General features: G+C 48.2%; 1 protein-coding gene across 4 annotated transcripts in view; it reads right to left on the reverse strand.

Annotated features, from left to right (window-relative positions):
- The window catches only part of Sipa1l2 (signal induced proliferation associated 1 like 2), a 154,228-nt gene that overhangs the window by 98,878 nt on the left and 34,852 nt on the right, over positions 1 to 20,498 (reverse strand). For all 4 annotated transcript variants that reach the window (XM_038312779.1, XM_042054231.1, XM_038312777.1 and 1 more), the window contains exon 2: positions 7,363 to 7,421. The gene's annotated coding sequence lies outside the window, so the exon portion shown is untranslated. The remainder of the gene's footprint in view (positions 1 to 7,362; positions 7,422 to 20,498) is intronic.

The raw sequence follows: 20,498 nt of genomic DNA on the forward strand, positions 1-20,498 counted from the left end.
AGAAGCCTGTGGGGCACTCTGCACTGCGAACAGGTACGAACAAAGACGAGTGAATGGGGTTGACCTTTCTTACCCTCGGTAAGTTATTTGTTACCTAGGTTTTTATGGTTCAACGACTGATGGTCCACATGGACAACTCCCTCAGGAGGGCCTGGTGGAAATTTCATCTTCCAGGTCCCACCCTATGACTACTGAATCAACATCAGAGGTAACAGGGAAGGGGATACAGGATGCTGTGTGCAGTGACCTTGATAATGGATCTATGAGCAGAGATGCTGTTTAAAATCACTAAACAGCTTCCATAGAGCCAAACACCCAAGGAGCCCTGAGCAAAGCATCAGTGCCAACTGGCTGCCCAAGGACAATGACAGACACCGGAGAAAGCAAATGGAAGGGTGGCTCAGGGGCCAGGTGAACTTAAATGGTGCCCTCAACCAAGATGCACACCTGTCTTGACGGTGGTTGACATCCCAGGAGCATCTCCCAATGCCAGGAGAATCACACAAATGTAACGGCCAGCCAGAGGAGGTGCTAGCCCCCCTCTGCAAGCACCACAAGGTCATCACACAACTGCAAGCCTCCCAACCCCTACAAGGAACGCTAAGAAAATCCTCACTAACTAGCTGCCTAGAAGAAAATTAGTTGAGAATGGTCTCCATGAAGTTGTGCATTTGAAAAAGTCAACTGCACAGCATGAGTCCAGCAAACTGCTTGGTATAGCATCTTTCTTGAGAGATACCAAGGGAAAGAAATGACCAATCTATCCTGTGGGCACATGAGAGCATCAAGTTTTATAAGGGGTGTGTGTGTGTGTATGTGTGTGCGTGTGTGTGTGCGTGTGTGTTGTTTTGTTTTTCCATTTCAGGGATGGCAAAGTCAGTTCTTCCATCCTGATGAACAAACTAATTCAGAGCCTAAAATAAGAAACTAACAAGATCCAATTGCTTTTTCTCTTCTTCCTATTGATTCTGTTACAAAAGGGTCTCATAAAAACCAGGCTGACTTTGAGCACACTGCCGCCAAGGATGAACTTGTCATCTTCCTGCCTCTGCTTCCCAAGTGCTGGGATTACACCTAGGTCACCACCCTGGTTTGTATGGCATGGAGGGATAGAATCCAGGTCCTCGTTCATGCTCAGGCGAGCATGCTGCCAACTGAGCTAGTTATAGCCCTCCCCTAAGTGGGCTTTTAAAAACAACAAGAAGTACTAAACGGTGCTTGCTCTCCTGATTGGTTGGTCATCCAGGCCCAGACAAGGGGATCCCTTCCTTGGTGAAAACAACTCAAGACACAAAAGACTCAGAGAGAAAACACCTCCCTGTTCACTTTTCCTAGTAGAAGCACTAACTGTGCATATTTTAGCACGTTTTAAAAGGAAAAGGAGGAAAAATTAAAAAAAGTTGCAACTTCAACCAACACCTATGAAGCAGAGCTGGAGAGGGCACAAAAGGGCCCTGCAGACACTGGCCCTGCCTGTCAAGACCGCCAAACCCCATCCCCCAAGTCACTCTGGTGACTTCCAAGGAAGAAAAAGAAGAAAGAAGATGAAGAAGAGAAAATCCTACACGCCTGAAGAGTGAGGCGGGAAACTTGCTCATAACTCAGCCTTGTCAGACAGAACACAGCAGCCTCAAAAGGTTCAATAGCCTTTTTATAAACCTATTGTGTGGAGTAGTGCCTAAAAATAGTGTGACTCCCAGGCAGGCAGATCAGGAAAGTAATGCCTGTATGCTAAGCTTCACACAATAGACAAAGGGTGGGGAAAGGAGGGCAGGATGGAACTCCCTCTGCACCAGGCACTTGTAGCTGGCTGCCTTCCTCCCTGGACACTCCCCCAGACTCTGTGTCCTTGGACCACAGGGTGAACCACCTCAGTCCTTGTACACTTCCCATGAAGATGAGAGGGCAGGCTGCTAATGGCCAAGAACTCAAGCCAGGACCATGACATTACTTATTCTTGGCCACTAGAGAGAACTTTCTTGTCCCTTGAAGTGGCCTTAAACGTGATGTCTACATTATGACAATTACTATTGTTCTTGTTAATTTTCCCTTGCGCCAAAGCAGCTTCTCCACTTCCACTGCCTATAGAGGTCACCCAGATGTTGGTAACTCACTGTTGAGCCCACTCCTAAATATCAAACAACAGGATTTTCAAGTTTCTTAGCAGCAAGATGGCTCCGCAGGTAAAGGTGCTTGCAAGGCCTAGTGACCGAAGCTGGATCACCAGAACCCATGGAAAGGTGGAGGGAGAAAGTGGCGGTGCAAGCGGTCGTCTGACCGCCACACGTACACTGCAGCATGAGTTCCCTCCTCCAACGCATATACGACATAGTTTACATCCAATTAACTCTTTGAAAAAGTTTCTTGAGTGGGCAGCTAAGAGTTTAAGGCAACATAGAGATCCTGACACGGCCAGGTCCATTGCTTTAGCCACCAAAGCAGGCAATAAAATCACTTTTGAGTATGGGGGTCGGTGGGTAAAGTGCTTACCGTGCAATCATGAGGACCTACCTGAGTTTGATCTCAAGAACACATGTTTAAAAAAAAATCCAGCACAGATGTACACAGTCCTAAACTCAGTGCTCGGGGAGACAGTGACAGGTGGGTCTATGGGGTTCAATGGCCAACAAGTTATTGCTAAAGTGAGTCTATCCCCAAGCCAGTGAGAGACTCCATCTAAAAAAAACCAAAACCAAGGTGGAAGGTACCTCAGGAATAACATTTGAGAGTGGCTCTGTCCTCCACATGGATATATACGCATGTGCACCTGCATGTAGACGTGTGCACACGGACACACACACACCAGTCTAGAGTGAACCACTGTGAAGGTTGAAGCCTCATGGTCTATACAACCAAGAAGCCAAGCGCCCTTGTGGAGTGCACAGATGGACAGAACAGACAGCACCGTGAGAGGCAGCATCAGAAACGGGGGACACGTAGCAAATGGAAAACTTAAAAGCCACATTCACCTCCTCCAACCCTGACTCTTACTCAACAGTCACATTTTCTCTTTCAATACACTGTTTGAATCCTTGCCATGAAGTTTTACTGTGGATACCGGGCCAGCCCAAGATGCGAAAATGACTGTGTGCTGAGCGCTCTGAAGAGGACACACCTGCAGTAGAGAAGCTGCAGATGGCTCAACCCAAGCCCAGGAGACATCCTGCTCCTGTGACTGCCCTGCTCTATGGACGTCTGTGTCCATCTCCCATGTCCCAGCTCATGAAGGCAAAGGCTGATGCCTGGTGCCAGTCCGAGGAAGAGCGCATCTCCCAGGAAGAGACGTCATCCAGTCTGACAACCAGTCAGACCACCATGCAGGACAGACTGGAGCTGAGACGATAACGCATGGGTGACGGGCGGGACCACACCTGGACCAGCACTGCTTGGCTACGCACACCTCTTATCCCCTATTCAACCTAAGCCCCTGTCGGTGCTCTGAAGAACGGAAGTTCAGGGAGGGGTCACTGGGCATCTGGGCTCCTCTTCTCAGTGCGGCCACACTGAATAAAGCTCCTTTCTTGGCTTTTCACTGTCACTTGTCCCTCTAAGTGGTCTACTGAGGAGAGCAGCTGAGCCAAGGCTGTTGGGGCTGCCAGGGCTCATGAGCTGACCCTAACACCACCACCAACAGTCCCATCAATGGGGAATGCTTGCAGGAACGGAACCGCGATTATTTTAGGTCACTTCTGAGCCAGACTCAGCTTCTGGTTTTGTACCTTGAAGCTTAGCAGGCTCCCAGCTATTAAACCCTAAAGCAAAAAGTGCAGAGATAACACAGCCAACTGAGAGACCAAGCGGCTTTCACCGGCTGTAACCACCCACCTGACGCTCCCACCAGCAGAATGGAAAATGTACTGATTGGCAGGCATGGAACAGAAGGAGGCCATAAAATGCAAGCCATCTCTTCCGTGATGGAAGACATCATTCAGGATCCCTTGTGCTGCCTGCCCATGGCCAGTCCCATCTGGCTCAGATTCAATTCTTGCTGTAGGCCCTTCAAAACAGAGTGATTATGCTTCATGGACATAACAGGTCATAAGCATATTTCCAACAATCCAGCTAATTTTTCTTCAGAAAAATAATAGTTAAGTAGCTATATTGGTGCAGTAAGTGTCCCGTTAATAAAATCTGACAGAAAGCTTGAGACTGTTGTATGGTTATTTCTCCAAGCTGGACGTGACCACCCAGTCTTGAGGTCCAGCAGCAGATATCACCACAGGAGATGCTCCCACAGCCCACCTATAAACACTGCTTCCTGGCGGGACAGGGAGGCTCCCAGCTTCACCGGGACCTGCCCCTCCCAGAGGCTACTGACTGGGGTGGGGCTCTTCAGTGCAATTTGCTTAAATGGAAAGTGAAGCACACAACGTCTACCAAGCATAAGGCAAGGCCCTGGGTGCACCTAACAAAAAATCAGTTCAGGTTCCGTCAAGTTCACCTTTGGGGTGTGTGTTCATGTGTGCGTGGGTCTCTCTCTCTCTCTCTCTCTCTCTCTCTCTCTCTCTCTCTCTCTCTCTCTCTGTCTCTCTCTCTGTCTCTCTCTCACTCACTCACAATGTGTTCATATGTAGTCCAGCCTGGTCCTGAATTCACAATCCTCCTGCCAAAGCCTCTTGAATGCTAGGAGTATAGGTATGTGCCGCCGCCACTCAAAGTCCGTGTACTAACATATTTGTTTAAAGATATCCGAGCCAAAATGGCTCAAAGTTGACAGCCCTAGCACCAGACCCGAGTTCCTTCAGCCAGCCTCATTCTGGGGCTTTGGTGTCCTCTCTAGCAGGACACAATGGGGTACATAGAAATAGACTCAGGGCAAAGATGGCTGCTAACCCCACTGTGTTTAATATAAACAAAGACTTCCATCAGCAGATCCACTTCTGTGGTTCCCACGCCGTAGTGCATGCTCTGTCTCTCTCTTCACATCTCCCTAACAGCCCTTCACAGTGGCCAGGCAGGTGTGGGGGAAACCAAAAGCCCCAAGATCCCCAAGAACCTGGCCCACAGAAAGCAGAAGGCAGGAGCGCCTGGGCGGGGTGACTCAGGCTGTGGTGGATTCTCCCAACTGCTCTCAGACACATGGTTAATTAACAGAGACAAGCTCCACAGAACAAAAACAGTTATTTCACTAAGGAATCAAAGTCTGAGCGCTCCCCATTGTTCCTCGGTGAATGCCTCCTTCACGAAACCTTCCACTGCCATTGCCACCAAACAAACGCGCCACATAAACAAACAAGCCAGAGAAAGGAAACAGCTTATGAAATTACAATGTGTTCTGTGACAGAGCCCAGCCTTCGCATTCAGAAACTAAGAGCCAATTCAGCGGCTTTTCACTAAGGGAATACACAGGAGGACGTCTTTATAGCAGGACTGTAAACACCTCCCAAAGTGAAGCACACTGCCCGTCTGGTACACAGCAGGATGGTACATTCCACGGGTTTGCAGGTGCATGTGTGTACATATGTGTGTATCGGCCAGAGAGAGACACACATGTACCACTGTGTGCATGTGGAGATCAGAGGAAAATTTGTGGGACTCAGTTCTTTCTTTCTACCATGTGGTTTCTGGAAACTAAACTCAGGTTGCCAGGCTTGCAGGGCAAATGCCTTCGCCCTCTGAGCTATTAATTCCTTTGGAGTGGGATGGGTGGGTACCAACAGCTCTGGGTGGCCTTGAACTCACAGATTTCCACCCGCCTCTGCTTCTGAGTTCTGAGATCAAAGGTCTGCAGAACCACACCCAGGTGGTTCCACTTTTTAAATGGACCTGGACTGTAAATGTGCCTGGATTTCCAGGAAGTCTGTGGGCACTGATCTCCTTTGGAGAGAGCTTCCACACAAGGACATTTCCTCTAGTTCATGTTTCTGGGTTGTATGAAATAACATCTTTATATAATGACATAAACTATGATTTCTGACAAAAATACAGATGCCTAAAACCTCTAGCAGCATCAGAGCCGCTCATCCTGAGCACACTGTAGGACCTGCCCAGGACATTACTCCCCATGATTACCCGCCCGCTAAGCCTCGGTCTAGAAAGACACCCTGGACACCCTGCAGGCTGGAGAAACCCGGGCACAGCTGCTTCCAGCAGCTCTCCAAGGTGAGGAAACGCCAGAGGGGCCTCATCTGTGTCCACCTGGCGTTGACAGCTGACTTGTCACCCAGCAGGAGGAGTCTACAGCACTGGAAGGAAGGCAAGGGTCTTTCCTCCCGCTATTTCCTGTGCTGGAAAGCTCCTCACCTCCCTGCAGTCTTGTTTCCACAGCAGAATTCACTCAGGCTCAAGTGCTTCCCTGAGCAGAGGAAATGGACAGAGTCTTCCGGTTCCCATCAGGAGGGAACACAGCTGTGCCAGAGAAGCCACCCGGTCCCTCTGCCTCCAACCCTCGGCATTCACTTCTCTCCGCACAGAGACTTCCATAGTCTCTCCACACATGAGTCTCATGCACTCGCCCTGTGCATGGAGAAAGCCCCGGACTGGACACTGTATGGAGGTGGATTATGCCATGAAAGGCACTCTGGGACAAATGATAAAAAACCTGGGTTGCTGATAACAGATGGGGGTATAAGTGAGTCAGTATCAAATAATTCAAGGTTGGTAACTGAACCACTGTGCCCCAAATGCACACAGTTCTTTTACTCCTAGGAAAGAGACACTGAAATGCTTTGGGGCAAAGGCAGAAAGCACACATGTTGGTAGAGGTGTGCACACACACATGAGTGAGTGGTCTTATGAGGCAGGACAGGGGAGAATGGGAACTGTTTTGACATAGGTTAGAGGCCTCGTATGCTAGGTGGCCACCCCCGACAGGCCCCTCACAGATCTATCTCATTTCCGGCTGGAAGGGGACAGCGCAGCCTTGACTCCAGGCTGAAAGGGTTAGCTGACGATCTGTCCTCTCTGCCTCATCCAGGATTAGCTGACGATCTGTCCTGTCTGCCTCATCCAGCTGACTCCAAACAGCTCCTCTCAGCATGCCCCACCACATCCTGTGTCCTCCAGGATGGGTGAGCAGCCCTTTGCCCACAATATGCTCACTTGAGTCTCTCTTACTTATGGAACACTCTGTATAGACATGTACAAGCTGATTATAAAATGCAGACCCTCATACACACAACACAGACACCCACAGAAACTCGTCAGAAGCTTGGTTTGAAGCAGTTCTCCCCATTTACGCAACTCCAAAGTTCAAAGGAGCCTATGTGAACCCCACCAACCCTGCTCCCCACATCTGCTGCAAGTGAAAACACCCACAACATCCAATACACCGAGAAAGAACACAGCCTTTCCAAAGAACCATTACTGGGACCCAGCTGTGGAGGGTAACTGGGTCTGCATGGCAGCCTAAAAGCAGCTTACCTAGAAAGACTGCAGCCTCCGGTGCAGAGCCTGGAGCTCACACAGACTGCAGCAAGAACCTGCAGAAGAAGAAAAAGACCTGGTCAAATTCCTGAGGGAAATTTCATCAGTAGCTTTCCTTGCAAGCAGAATCCCTGGGACCCGAGCTCTTTCTGGGGACCCCAGGAGGTTAGATCAGGTTCCTCAACGGCACCAAAGCATTATCTTATCTTTTTCCTTCCCCTCCCTCCTCTCACAGCCTGTAATGGAGCTTCCTGGAGTTGACACGTGATAGTGTCAAAGGTTGACCAAAGGAGCAGGTAAAAGAACCCAGCTGCCTGCTCTGCATCCATGCATGGAGATCTACAAACGCAGACAGCTGCACGCTGCTATTCTTGCCTTGGAGGAATTATTTTTGAAAAACATTGTTTATAACAGAAGGCAAAAGGTTTATTTCCAGTTTTTACAATACCCCTTCTGTATTATCATTTCAAGAAATACTTCTAAGGACTGATTACACATATCTGAGTGTGTTGCCTACCTGTATGCATACCACAAGCATACAGTGACCCTGGAGGCCAGCAGAGGGTGTTGGGTTCTCTGGAACTGGACCTATACAGTCAGAAGCCCAGTCAGTGGGTTCCTCAGCCTTGCCGTGGGATCCTGGATTTGTACCCCAAAGAACTGAAGCAGGCTCTAGAGCAGTGGTTCTCGGTCTTCCTAACGCTGAGACCCTGTAGTACCATTCCTTGTGTTAGTGACTCCCCCTCCACAACATAAATTATTTCTGTTGTTACTTTGTAACTGTAATCTTGCTACGGTTATAAATCATAAGGTAAACATTTGTGCTTTCTGGTGGTCTTAGGTGACCCACTGAAAGGGCTGTTAATCCTTCCAAAGGGGCCATGACCCACAGGTTGAGAACCACGGTCATGTGTCAGCCCAGGTTAACAGCAGCTCTCTTTCCCACAGGCGGACATTGGAGCGGGCCCAAGTGTCCATTGATGGCCTAATAAACAAATGAGGCCCATTCATACAATGGAATTCTATTCGGCCTCAAGGAGGAAGGAAATTCTGACATCTGCTACATTATGGATGAATGTTGAGAGTTGCTAAGTAAGATACACAGGTCACAAAGGGACAGAGGCTGAGACGATTTCTCTTACGTGGGGCTCCCGGAGCAGTGCAGACACAAAGCAGAAGCAGGACGGGTGAGGGAAGGAGAGAAGAGGAAGCTGCCTTACCAGGTTTGGAACTCTAGTCTTACAGAAAACCACAGACAGACAGACACCACAGCTACATACATATCAATTTACTTGATAATGCCAAACTGCTTATTTTACCACAATATAACCTCCCCCAAAGCCAAAGTATTTATCAAAGATGTCCTAACGTTAAATAACTAGGTAATGTCAAGTGTTCACCGACCCACCTCACAGCAGCCACTAGGCAAGCGCCCACCTCCCAGGCACCGCAACAGGACACCAGCACTCTGTGCGTGTGATGGTTTTGACGCTGAGGATGAGCAAGAGGGAGGCTACGTGTGACACACTGAGCAGTCACCAGGGAGACCTATGTGGGAGTCATTACTGCACTGCAAACGGCATGTGTCTCTTGCAAACACAGTACGATCATCCAGAATTTGGAAGAGAGGCATCTCTGAAGCATCAATATTTCTCAGTAATCAAGATTCCATTCTCCTCTAAGGAGGGTTCTGTTCTCAAATGCATACACTATAAAACCCGACATAAACACAAAGTTACATCTACAAAATTCTACTGCTTATAGTCAGTTTCATGTCTGCCCTCCTGCGTTACTCTGTTTTCTGTAGTTTATAGTGAGATGCCCTACACAATGAACATTCTGGAAAAGTGCTTTTCCTTCCTCTGACGCAGCAAGCATCCCACAGTAAGCAATGCCCACTCTTTCAGCTGGCTGTTTTTGTTTACGGGCAGGAAAGGAAGCCACAGATTCTCCACGTAGCAATGGTGGTTCTGGAGCCTGTCTGTACTTCCTCCTTTACAGGTGGCTTAATGAGGCAAGGGCTGTCTGGGCTCTCCAGGCGGTGAGATGGGGGAGGAGGGGAAACTGGGTTTTCAGCAAAGCTGTCTTCTCCAGCAACTGCCATGAGCATGAGCTGGGACACAACAGAGGGGCAGGAAGGTCTGCATTCCTCTGGCTGCGCTGAGACACATCACAAGATGCTCCGTACAGAAACCAACCATGCAGACTCGCCCCTCCCCCACACCTGTTCCTACCAGCAGGTTTCCTAAAGAAGGGGCTTCTGAGAAAGTGCATCCAGCACTGACATACAGTCATTCCATCCAGCTCTTCCTCCAACTGGTAAGAAGACAACCTCACTGGCAATAGGGAAAAGCCAGCAACCAAGGAAGATTATGTTTTGTTTTGTTTTTTTCTAGGAAGGATTTCACTATATAGCCCTGGCTGTCCTGAAACTCACTCTGTAGACCAGGCTGGCCTCTAACTAACAGAGATCCACCTGCCTCTGAGTCTGCCTCCTGGGTGCTGGGATTACAGGCGTGTGGCACCAGCACCCAGCTTATGTTCTGGTTTTGTTGTTTCATTGTAACAGGAAAATCCCTGGGGCTGGGGCGATGGCTGGGGCGATGGCTCGGCTGGTGACCTGTGCGCTGTGCAAACATGAGGACCTGAGCTCAGTACCCAGAACCCAAGGGAAAAGGCAGGCATGGTGGGGTGCTCCTGTCGGAACTGCTGGACCCCAGGCCAGTCAACAGACCTTGCTTCATAAAAATAAAATTAAACAAACAAACAAACAAAAAACCCCAAGAAATGATAATTCTTTGTCGATATACCGAGATCTCTCTAAGGCAAAACCAGGCATGCCAAACCATGCCCTGTCCCTCTCTGCCCATGGCCCAAAAGCTTTGGCAGTCAATAAAGGGGTCACCTTTTTCCCCTCAGCATCCTATGCAACTGGGCATGGTCACCTCATGCCCTTCACCAACCTGAGAAACGACATGAACAAGCAGCAGTGGACACCAGCCCAATCCCCACAAGCCCCCAAAGCCCTCACATCTCAGAAGACAAATTGAGAACATGAACAGTTTGGTGCTAGGTGCAGATCATACTCGCTAGGACTATTGGTCACAGGGGCCTTTAGTACATGGACATCAGATGACATCACCCTTCCTGGAAATGTGCTTTGGACACTAAGACTCCAGATGATGGTGTGTGCTTAACATGCTGACCACTCACTCAGGCTAGCACGCGCGCACACATGTGCGCACATGCATACACACACACACACACACACACACACGCACGCACGCACGCACGCACGCACACACACACGCACGCACGTTTGTTTGTGCAGTGTGGCAGGTCAGGACCCTGTGGATTCCCAATGTGAACAACACTGCAACTTGGGTGGCTTAAGGACATATCCTTACTCTGGTTCTTTTCCAGTTACTCAGGAAAGGAAGAGACACTGGACACAGAGACCCTTTGAAGTAGTCAATATTCAACAAATATTTATGTAGCACATCTAGCACCCACATGCAGACCTATGTGCTCTCCACACCAAGATGTAATTCTTGGCACCAGAATTTCACTGCCCAGTGCAGGAAGCCAGACTTCCCACAGAAAGAGTCCAAGTGACCTCAGATGGCACCAAAAGAAATTTCTCATGGGATACTCCTCCCTGGAAAGGAGGAAGATATATTTGACTGGAAGATGCCACAGGGCAAAGGAAAGGCTGTGGAGCAGAGGGCAGCAGAGAGGCCCGCACGCCTTCATCCAGACACTGTGGGGAAGGTATTCACCGGGCAGAAGCTCAGTCAGACCCGCCACTCCCATCTCAACGCGGCTAGGACTAATAGGGAAACATCTGAGATTTGGATCATCTCTCATACCTCATAACGAGCATCCTTTCAGCTCTGGAGCAAGTTCCTCGCCTCACATGACACACTCATCTCAGCCCTGTCTCTCACGTCACATGGAGTTTTCTCAGTCCAAGATGAGCTCACAGGGGGCTCATAAGGCATTCTCTTAGCCCTACATCTCACAGGGCCCTCTCGGGTCTATGCAGCTTCTTCCATGGCTTCAAAGGTCCCCACTATGCACTTCTCTGACATCTCCAGGAGAGAACACCGCTATAGAGCTTACAGGTGCCCTTGTTCCCAACTGTACCCTAAGGACATTGTACTTTCTGCTTCAATTTTCAGTCTCTTACATGATTTATTTTATGTCTGTTGCATTCAACAGTGAGTTCTTGATAGGCAGGAGCCTAAGGTGTAACAGGCAATCGACAAATAGTTGGTAAAAATGAATAAACATAACCAGGGAGCTTCTTACACTCAAAAATCATTGGCTAATGCCACTGCAGTGAATTCAGTATTTTTATCTTCTCCCCCTAAATTTATTAAATTAATTCTTCTTTGTGAATTTTGGGAGTTAATAATAAAAATAATTATCACTACCCTATGTGATACAGGAAATTCTCTGCCTATCAGCATTTACCATAGACAAAATGAATAAGGAAAACCTCAGAACCAATAGATTCCTGCTACAGTAATGCTACAAAGCTCTACCCCATAATAACCACAATAGCCAAATGTGTAGGCAAGGCAGCCAGCTCAGGCCTGGCGGCCTTCCTACCCTCTGTTCGCCCAGCTCCCTATTCGGCCACTCTCATTCTCATGCCCAGACAGTTGCTCTTCACACTTGCTTTGGCACAGGGCAGAGTAGGGAGAGGTCATTGCAGCACCTGCAGAAGCATCCTCTCCTGCACCTGGCCTGTAAACCACTTCAGTAAAGGGATGCAGGCTCATGCATAGGATGTTCTATGTCAGGAAGTACGAAGTACAGGCATCCCCACCCAGACACAACAAAGGCCCCTGACCGGGCCTGCACAGCTGTTCTATAATCATCGGCAAGCTTGCTTTAGCACTTGCTTATAGACAAGCAAAACATAAGAAATGAAAAGATACCATTCATACTCATTATCTTAAGAGCTGAGCTCTGCTCCAACCCTGGACCACCCATGGTCAAGTGCAGCACAGCGAGAGCCTTGTGTGCTGTGCTCTGGGCAGCGGCTGATCAGAGCTCCGACTCACAATGCCCTGAACATGTTCAGCCTGGGCGCCCTAGAGAGTAAACCTGAAGTGGTGCTCACTAAGTCAACGGAGAACGAAGAGGATGAAGCATATTTGTGTATTCTCTATTTTAAGGATGCAGGTTAAGAATAACCATAGTAAACTAAGAAAAGACAGACTCAAACAAATGCCGGTAGGTGTTCACAACAGGCACACGGCTCCAGCTGAAATTTTCCCAATTGTGCTATCTCTATTTCTATACACCCAAAGGGGCAGATCTCACCGCCATAGGAATCTCCTGATACATGCTTGACTTACCACTCATCCAGAACACAAACGAGAGTGTGCCACGAGCTCTGGGAACAAAAGGCACGAGGACCTCTGCCGGAGCAGGCCCACTAAAGGGGGCGGGCACTCGTCCACTGCTGGCGGGAGTGCAAGCTGGCACAACCATTCTGGATATCAGTATGGCAATTTCTTAGAAAATTGGGAAACAACCTTCCTCAAGACCCAGCAATACCACTTTTGGGTATATACCCAAAGGATGCTCAATCATACCACAAAGACATGTGCTCAGCTATGTTCATAGCAACATTATTTGCCATAGCCAGAACCTGGAAACAACCTAAATGTCCCTCGACCAAAGAATGGATAAAGAAGATGTGGTACATTTACACAATGAAGTACTACACAGCACGTAAAAAATAACGACATCTTGAAATTTGCGGGCAAATGGGTGGATCTAGAAAACATCATATTGAGTGAGGTAATCCAGATCCAGAAAGACAAATATAATATGTACTCACTTATAAGTGGCTTTTAGACATAAAGCAAAGAAAAACTAGTTACAATTCATAATCCCAGAGAACCTAAACAGCAAAGATGAACCTAAGAGAGACATACATGGATCTAATCTATGTGGGAAGTAGAAAAAGACAAGATCTCCTGAGTAAACAGGGAGCATGGGGACCATGGGAGAGGGTGGAAGGGAAAGGGGGTGGAAGGGAGGGGAGCGGAGAAAAACATATAGCTCAATAAAATCAATTAAAAAAAGAAAGGTATGAAAGAGAAAATAAACTCATGCAGACGTATCTCCCACAGACTAAACCACTTCTGTAAGAGAATGAATGAATGTATCCATGGAAAATTATGGACCTGTTTTTTCATGGGGGGGGGGGGGGGGGGGATTCTGGCTAACGGATACCGAATATTTCCGCAACAGAACAGGACTCCTCCTAAGTTCATTTTGCTCAGATCTGAACCTTTATGTGCACATCCGAGGCATAGGTCACCACTTGACATGAACACTGAAGTTCTGCAACCAATTATATGGTATGAGAGGAAAAGTCCAAGAAACGAGTCGTCTTTTACCGTCCATTCTGATAACTCACTGTATTCAGGAAGATGTGACTTTTATCCATATTTATCTACAATTCTGTAAAAAGCCAGTTGAGTGTACTCTATTGCTTTGGTAGAGGCAATGGAAAGAGTCATTTTCTCCTCTAATATCCTCTCTCTTCCTCCACTTCCCTGACTTCCCACTCTAAAAAGGGAGCCGACAGATTGCCAGGCAAAGTCTTGTGTACACATCAGACAGCTATGACAAGGCAAGGAGAACAAAGAGGAAGAGTCAACCGAGGACCACTCCTCTCTGTGACAAGCCTCTCAGTCTCCACAACCTACCAAGGGAGGCTGAGCACTGGCATGGAGCATGCAAATCAAAGGCTTCAGGCAAAGTGGAAAACAAGGAGGCAGGTTTGTAATAATGCAGCTACCAACTTGCAAACACCCCATAAACGCCCACAGAACTGAATTAAATCTCTCACAGCCTGAAGTAGGAAACCATGTGATGAGAAAGACTGAAAAAGGTGGTGACTCTAATCTGCAAAAATAATAACTATGCACAGCCAACCAGGTAGGGCAACACAGTCGGAATATTTCAGAACACAGGGCCAACACCAAAAGAAGCTCAGGATGACTCAGTGTGGCTTCACCGGCCAGCCCAGGAAGATCCACATGAAAGGAGAAAGGGAGGCTCCATGCCTCCCAGAGCCCAGCTGCTGCTCAGAGCAGTGTCCAGCTGGGAGACATGGCTTCCAATCCATGTCCATACCCTCTAGTTGGGAACCAGGGTCCTTCTGTGTGTGCCCCAGGGAACACAACTAGAAAGAGAACATGACATCACTAGGTCCCGGTCCTCCACACAGGCCGACTGTCAACACCCATCCACATGTACAACTCAGATTCCGGTGGGAGGCTGTGGGACTCAGGCCACATGGTCCCTCCAGCCTACATGCCCTAGACCTGGAAGAGGCCCTTCTTGAAGTCACAAATTCAGCAACCTTTAGAAAAGAATGCAGTAGGACAAAATATTAACTCAGAGGCAACCTGCTACCCCAGTGGCTTCAGGACAAAAGTAAATCAACCAGAACAGACTTTGTCAAAGGCAGAAAAACCAGAGAAACACTCATAGGAATGAAGACGTCCTTCTAGGCATGGGGCCATACAAAAATGGCTGCAGTTAGTACTTCAGGTGACTGGAAGTTAAGGGAGCAAGACAAGTAGAACTGGGGATAGAGGAAAGAGGACAGGGTCACAGGAAGGTAGGAGGGCCAGGCAGGAACAATTCAGAACACTATTATTTTTAATTACATCACATATTTACCCTTGATTCATCTTTATGCACTAACACAGAATTGATTGTTTCAAAGCCCTACATCTATAGGCCAAACTCCTTCAATTTATTCAAACTACCAAAGATTTTGCGGAGTCGGATACCAGGCACTGAATTATTGGCCAGGGAACAGGACCTGCTGGTACCCCTGGTTAGGGTGCCATGCTTTTGTAGTGGGTGCCCACCTGTCTATCATATGTTCCCAGCGCTATAACAAACACCACAGACCACATCATTTACACACAAAAGTTTATTTGGTTCATGGCTTTATATCTGCAAAGCCCAGGATCATGTGACCACACACGGGAGGGCTTCCATGCTGGCTTAATGCAGTAGAAAGTATGCCACAGTCACTGAGGTCACTCAGTCCCCAAAAGATAGCACCTGTTCAGCAATCACTCTTTGGGGTCCCCTGTTCAGGCCTCACCTCTCAGCACTGTTGCAGGGGGATTAAATGCCTCATGTGGACTCCAGCTACACATATACACCAGATTTCCAGTCTATTTCAGTGATACTGAATTAATATTTACCAAATCCTGTCCTTTTCACTTGCCACATTTCGTGTGTGTGCGTGCGTGTGTGTGTGTGTGTGTGTGTGTGTGTGTGTGTGTGTGTGTGTAGGTCAGAAGTCAATATCAGGTGTCTCTATCACTCTGCACTCTATTTTTGGGATGAAGTCTCACTGAGTTAGCCCTCACCGAGCTGGCTAGATGGCTGGCCATCAGCCACAGGGCCCTGCTGTCCTAGGCTTCCATGGTGCAGGACTGCAGACACCACTGTTTGAACAAGAGCTCAAACTCACATCCTCATGCTTCTACAACAAACATCACCAACCCAGCCATGTTCTCTAGTACCCGCTCTGTATCTTAAGATGGCAGATCTCAAACTAAGTGAAATGAACCACAGGAAGCCCTTGGGGCTCTTTAAATGGATATATAAAGTCCAACTATTTTCAATAATTTCAAGACCGACTTCCTCATTAGATCAATAGTATAAAGTCAACTGCATGTTAAAGGATGGCCTAGGAACACAAGGCAAGGTAATAACATCAAACTATTTGGTCATCTACCTGATAAAATACAGTAAACACAAAAATAAAACCTGGGCATGGTGAGACAGTAATCTGACTCTCAAAAATTTGAAAGGTTGAGACAAGAAGATCTTGAGCTCCAAGTCAAGTTGGACCATATAACATGACGCTGTCTCTAAATGCATGAATGAGCTGGAGAGATGAGTCAGTAGAGCTCTTAACTGCTCTTGCAGAGGACCAGGCTTGGTTCTAGCATTTACATGGCAGCTCACAACTTTTATAACTCCAGTTCCAGAGGATTTGATGCCCCTTTCTGGCTTCCATAGGTACTACACACATGTGGTATACAGATACACATGTAAGCAAACACACATACAAATAAAATTTTAACATCTACAACACAACTCCTAAACCTAAGACTCAGGGATCATCGCAGAGGGAACAGAAAGATTCTCAGAACACAGGAATGGGGAGCATTCACTGCGAGACCGAGCTTCCTAGGAAAGTCAGACGCTAGACTCAAGACATCCTACCAATATGGCTGCCTAAGCACGGTGCAAACAAGGAAGACACTAACAGACGCACTAATGTGGACAAGAGAAAGAAAGCTCACAAGGCCCCAACCCCAGACAAGAACGGCAGGCAACTAGGAGAGAATGGGAGAAACGGTCTTCCTCAGGGAAGAACAATCAGCACACCGACTGGGTATCCAATACCAAATGGTCAGTAACGTTACAGAGACTGAGCAAGGCACATTACGTGTTTAGGAATATGGAGAGAGGGAGAGAATATGAAGCTGGAAGACAGCAAGGGGGGCAGAGGGCAGGAGGGCAGGAGGGTACGGAGAGAAGAAAGGAAGAAAAGAGTAATGACATAATTATAATCTCAAGTTTTTTAAAAAAATATTTAAAAGAGTTAAATAGGCTATCTCCTTCAATATCCTCCAGGGACAAATAAAAATAATTGTGTAAAACCTTGACCCTAGGGTTCCAGAGCATGTACCTACTATCACTTTGCTGGCCGAAGGTGCCTTTCTTCAGCATCCTGATGTCACTCAAGGGACCACACCTTGGGACTGACTTAGGAGCCAGGGAGTTACTTTCTCCCAGGATACATCTGCCACTTGAGAGCAAACTAAGTATTTACCCGATGAGGCCATGGCTGGGACAGTTTAAAGAAAAGGAATGAAGTGTCGGTCTTCAAGGGAAATGGAAATAGCACACTTTTTGTGCAAAAAGTAGTTCTTCTGAAAAGCACCCACCCCCTGGGCCCTGGCTGGTACCAGCCTCGCTGGGTTTGCAGCACAGGGACTGGAACTGGGACTCTGAGCTAGTCTCAGCCTTCCCTTGTGCCTACACAGGGATCTCTACAGCCATTTGCCTATTATTGCCAATGTGATGGCTACTGACAGAACCCACGTAAACAAACGTCTTTGATGGCCTTGATAATTTGTAAGGAAAAAAAATCAAATAAAAACCCTGGGATTAAGTTGGCTCAGAGTCAGTATCTACAAACAGCAGCATTAAGACAGCAGCTCTCATGAGAAAGGGCAGATGAACGGGGAAGAGTTGGGTCTGTGAAGGAAGGAAGGGTGCTAACATTGTCTCATCATCAGACTGGCAATGCAAAAGGTGGTCCTTCTTAACTCATGACGTCAGATATATTCACTAAGGCTCCTCCCGAGGGTCAGACAGTTAAGAGGTTTGTACATTTGGGTCTCTGTGAGTCTCCTATGGATTTCCTGACTGAATAGCAGGGCAGGACAATACAGAAGCATGCAGTATGTAAATTCATCCAATTAGCTCCCTGATTCTAGTGTCATCTCCCAAGTTCACGAGCATCTCACTGCGCTGTCTTCTGTCACCACTGACTGAGAGACTTCTCACTCAATTATTGATTTTCCTGCCAATTAATTACCATACCAAGAGTCGCTCAGGCTTCTCTTTGCAGGGCTTCCCCCCCACCCGCCCCCCAGTCTCCTTTCTCAACGCTGGAGTCTGGGGGAGGAGGAGGGATCACAATAATTGGAACCCTGAGGATAAGATGAGCTCTAGAAAACATCTTCTGCATAGCTGGCAAAAGCTCGGCTGTCGCCAGACACTCGTGTAGGCACAGGCTTGTTTTCCACGTGGTCCCTAGCTTGGATGTTTTCCAGGGAAAACAACTTTACTATGTGAATTTCTCTCAGGTGAAATGAGGTCTCCTGAGTCCAAGGGACAGATGATGGATGAGTGCCTTCACCTGCTCATCAAAGTGAGCTGCATGAGGTACAAGCATGAGAAAAGAAATCATTTCTCATTATCACCTCCAAAGAAAAGGCAGTTCTACTTCCTGAGGCAATGCTTGCACAGCCCAGGGTACTTCCTGTTGTGGGACATATGGGGGCGACAGAGACACCACACACATTCAGTCTGCCGCCAGCAAAGGCTTTCTCCACAGACACCTACCACACCCCACTCTCCTGTCTTCTGCCTCACCAGGGAGCTGAGACCCCTGGACAGCTTAGTTAGAGACCATGCAAGGGGACAGGTCACCTCATGTCCTGCTGTGCTGTTGTTGTGAAATATCTCCTACAGGTTCGGGTAGGCAGCTTGTGGAGCCTTTAAGAGGTGGGGCCTAGTAGGAGGAAGGGATTTCCTAGGATATAGGCCTTGAGGTTTACAGCCCCAGCTCTTCCTGTCCACTGAAATGTAAGCAAGCAGCTCTGTACTCCTGTTGTCAGGCCTTCTCCCATGATGGACCACCCTCAAACTGTGAGCAAAAGCAAATCCTTACTCCTTTAAGTTGCTTCAGTCCCTAACTGGTTACAGTAACAAGAACAGTCATAAATCGCTCTCTGCCAACTCTCACCTCCACTCCCAGGGTCTCACCCCTGCCTGCCTCTGCGGCCTGTCCGTCTCGGGACGGCCTCTGTGGCCTGTCTCAGGACTGCCACAAGCACTAGGCATCAACAACAGACACTAAGAAAAGGCGAGGGGAAATTTATGTTCACACACAACCTGAGTGTGCAGAACATAAACAAATTACACCAAAGCTCAATACAGGCAAAAGAGAAAGAATTTAACTCAGTGAGAGCAACACAATAGCCGGCTGAGAGGAGGAAAGCAAGCCTGTGTCCATATACTGTCTTCTGGAAGACAGGGCTCAGAGAAAAGACAATGGACTCGACATCATGTGAGTTCAACTCCTGCATCTCACCTCCTGAAGCAGAACTTGGCCTGGAGCTATGCACAGCCAGAGCAGGGTTCTGGACTACAAGCAACAGGGTGGAATGAGGACCCCCTCCACCCCCTCATGTGGTCCATAGACACTGGCCTGAAAGGTGACAAGCAGGACAGCCAAGAACACCTAAATGGGAAGATTTGGTGGCAAGAAGTTAGCAATGGCCTGGAGCTCAAGGATTTCAGACTTTCCCACTTCCCAGACCAAGCTGGAGAATAATCCGGCTATTTGCACAGCAGAGCAGGATTTTTAAAGCTGCCCAATGGTGGTGGTGAAGTCTTCCACTCCGGCAGGCAGGAGAGAGCCGGAGCCACTCACTCCTGTGGGAGCTGCACTGACCAGCCCCAGGCTGCTGTAACTGCACAGGGGACATGAGGTGGTCAGATCTGAACAGACTGCCTACCAGGCAGGGCCAACAGCCCCCACCGACTAGGGATGTGGTTGAGTTCACAGGGATCCTCCACAGGCAAAGCTGCGCTTGACCCCTAACCCTGGCCTGGTGGGAGCCTGTGTTGTGCTATGATGCTTTTGTCTCTAAGTCCTTTCATTGGCCAGCTGCCAACAGACTGGGCTTTCTTTTAGCTGGGGTGGGGGCGGGGGGACAGCAGGACAAAGCCTAAGAAAGTCAGAAAGCTCCTGGATCCCTGGGCTACCAAAGAGGGGATGTCACATTAGTCCTACCTGTTGGGCCAAGAAGGGCAAAGATGCTTTTCATGTTCCAAGTGTGTGTGCACATGCACACACATGAAGACCAGAGATCAACCTAGGGTATTGTTCCCTATTCATCTAGCTTTTCTGAAACAGTCTATCACTGACCCTGGAACTCAGGGTCAGGCTTAGGACTCTGCGTGTCTCCACCTCCACTGCAGTGGCTTTTATCTGGGTCCTGACGATCAAACTCGGGCCCTCACTCTTCCAGAGCAAGCATTTTACAGACTGAACTGTAAAATTCACATTCTCGCTTTTAATTCCTAAAAGGTGTTCAGACTCTCACACAAGGTGCAAGCACAGCTGAAATGGCAAGAACCCCGGCTCTAAGGGCCACCTGTCACAGGCCACTCCCACAGGTGCTGCTCCAGGGACTGAGTCCTGTGTCTGTCCCTTTCCCTCCACTGCTGCCCAAAGACTATTCCCAGGAACTGGCTACTGAAGGAAA

Source organism: Arvicola amphibius, chromosome 15, assembly GCF_903992535.2.
Source record: "Arvicola amphibius chromosome 15, mArvAmp1.2, whole genome shotgun sequence".
Taxonomy (NCBI): Eukaryota; Metazoa; Chordata; class Mammalia; order Rodentia; family Cricetidae; genus Arvicola; species Arvicola amphibius.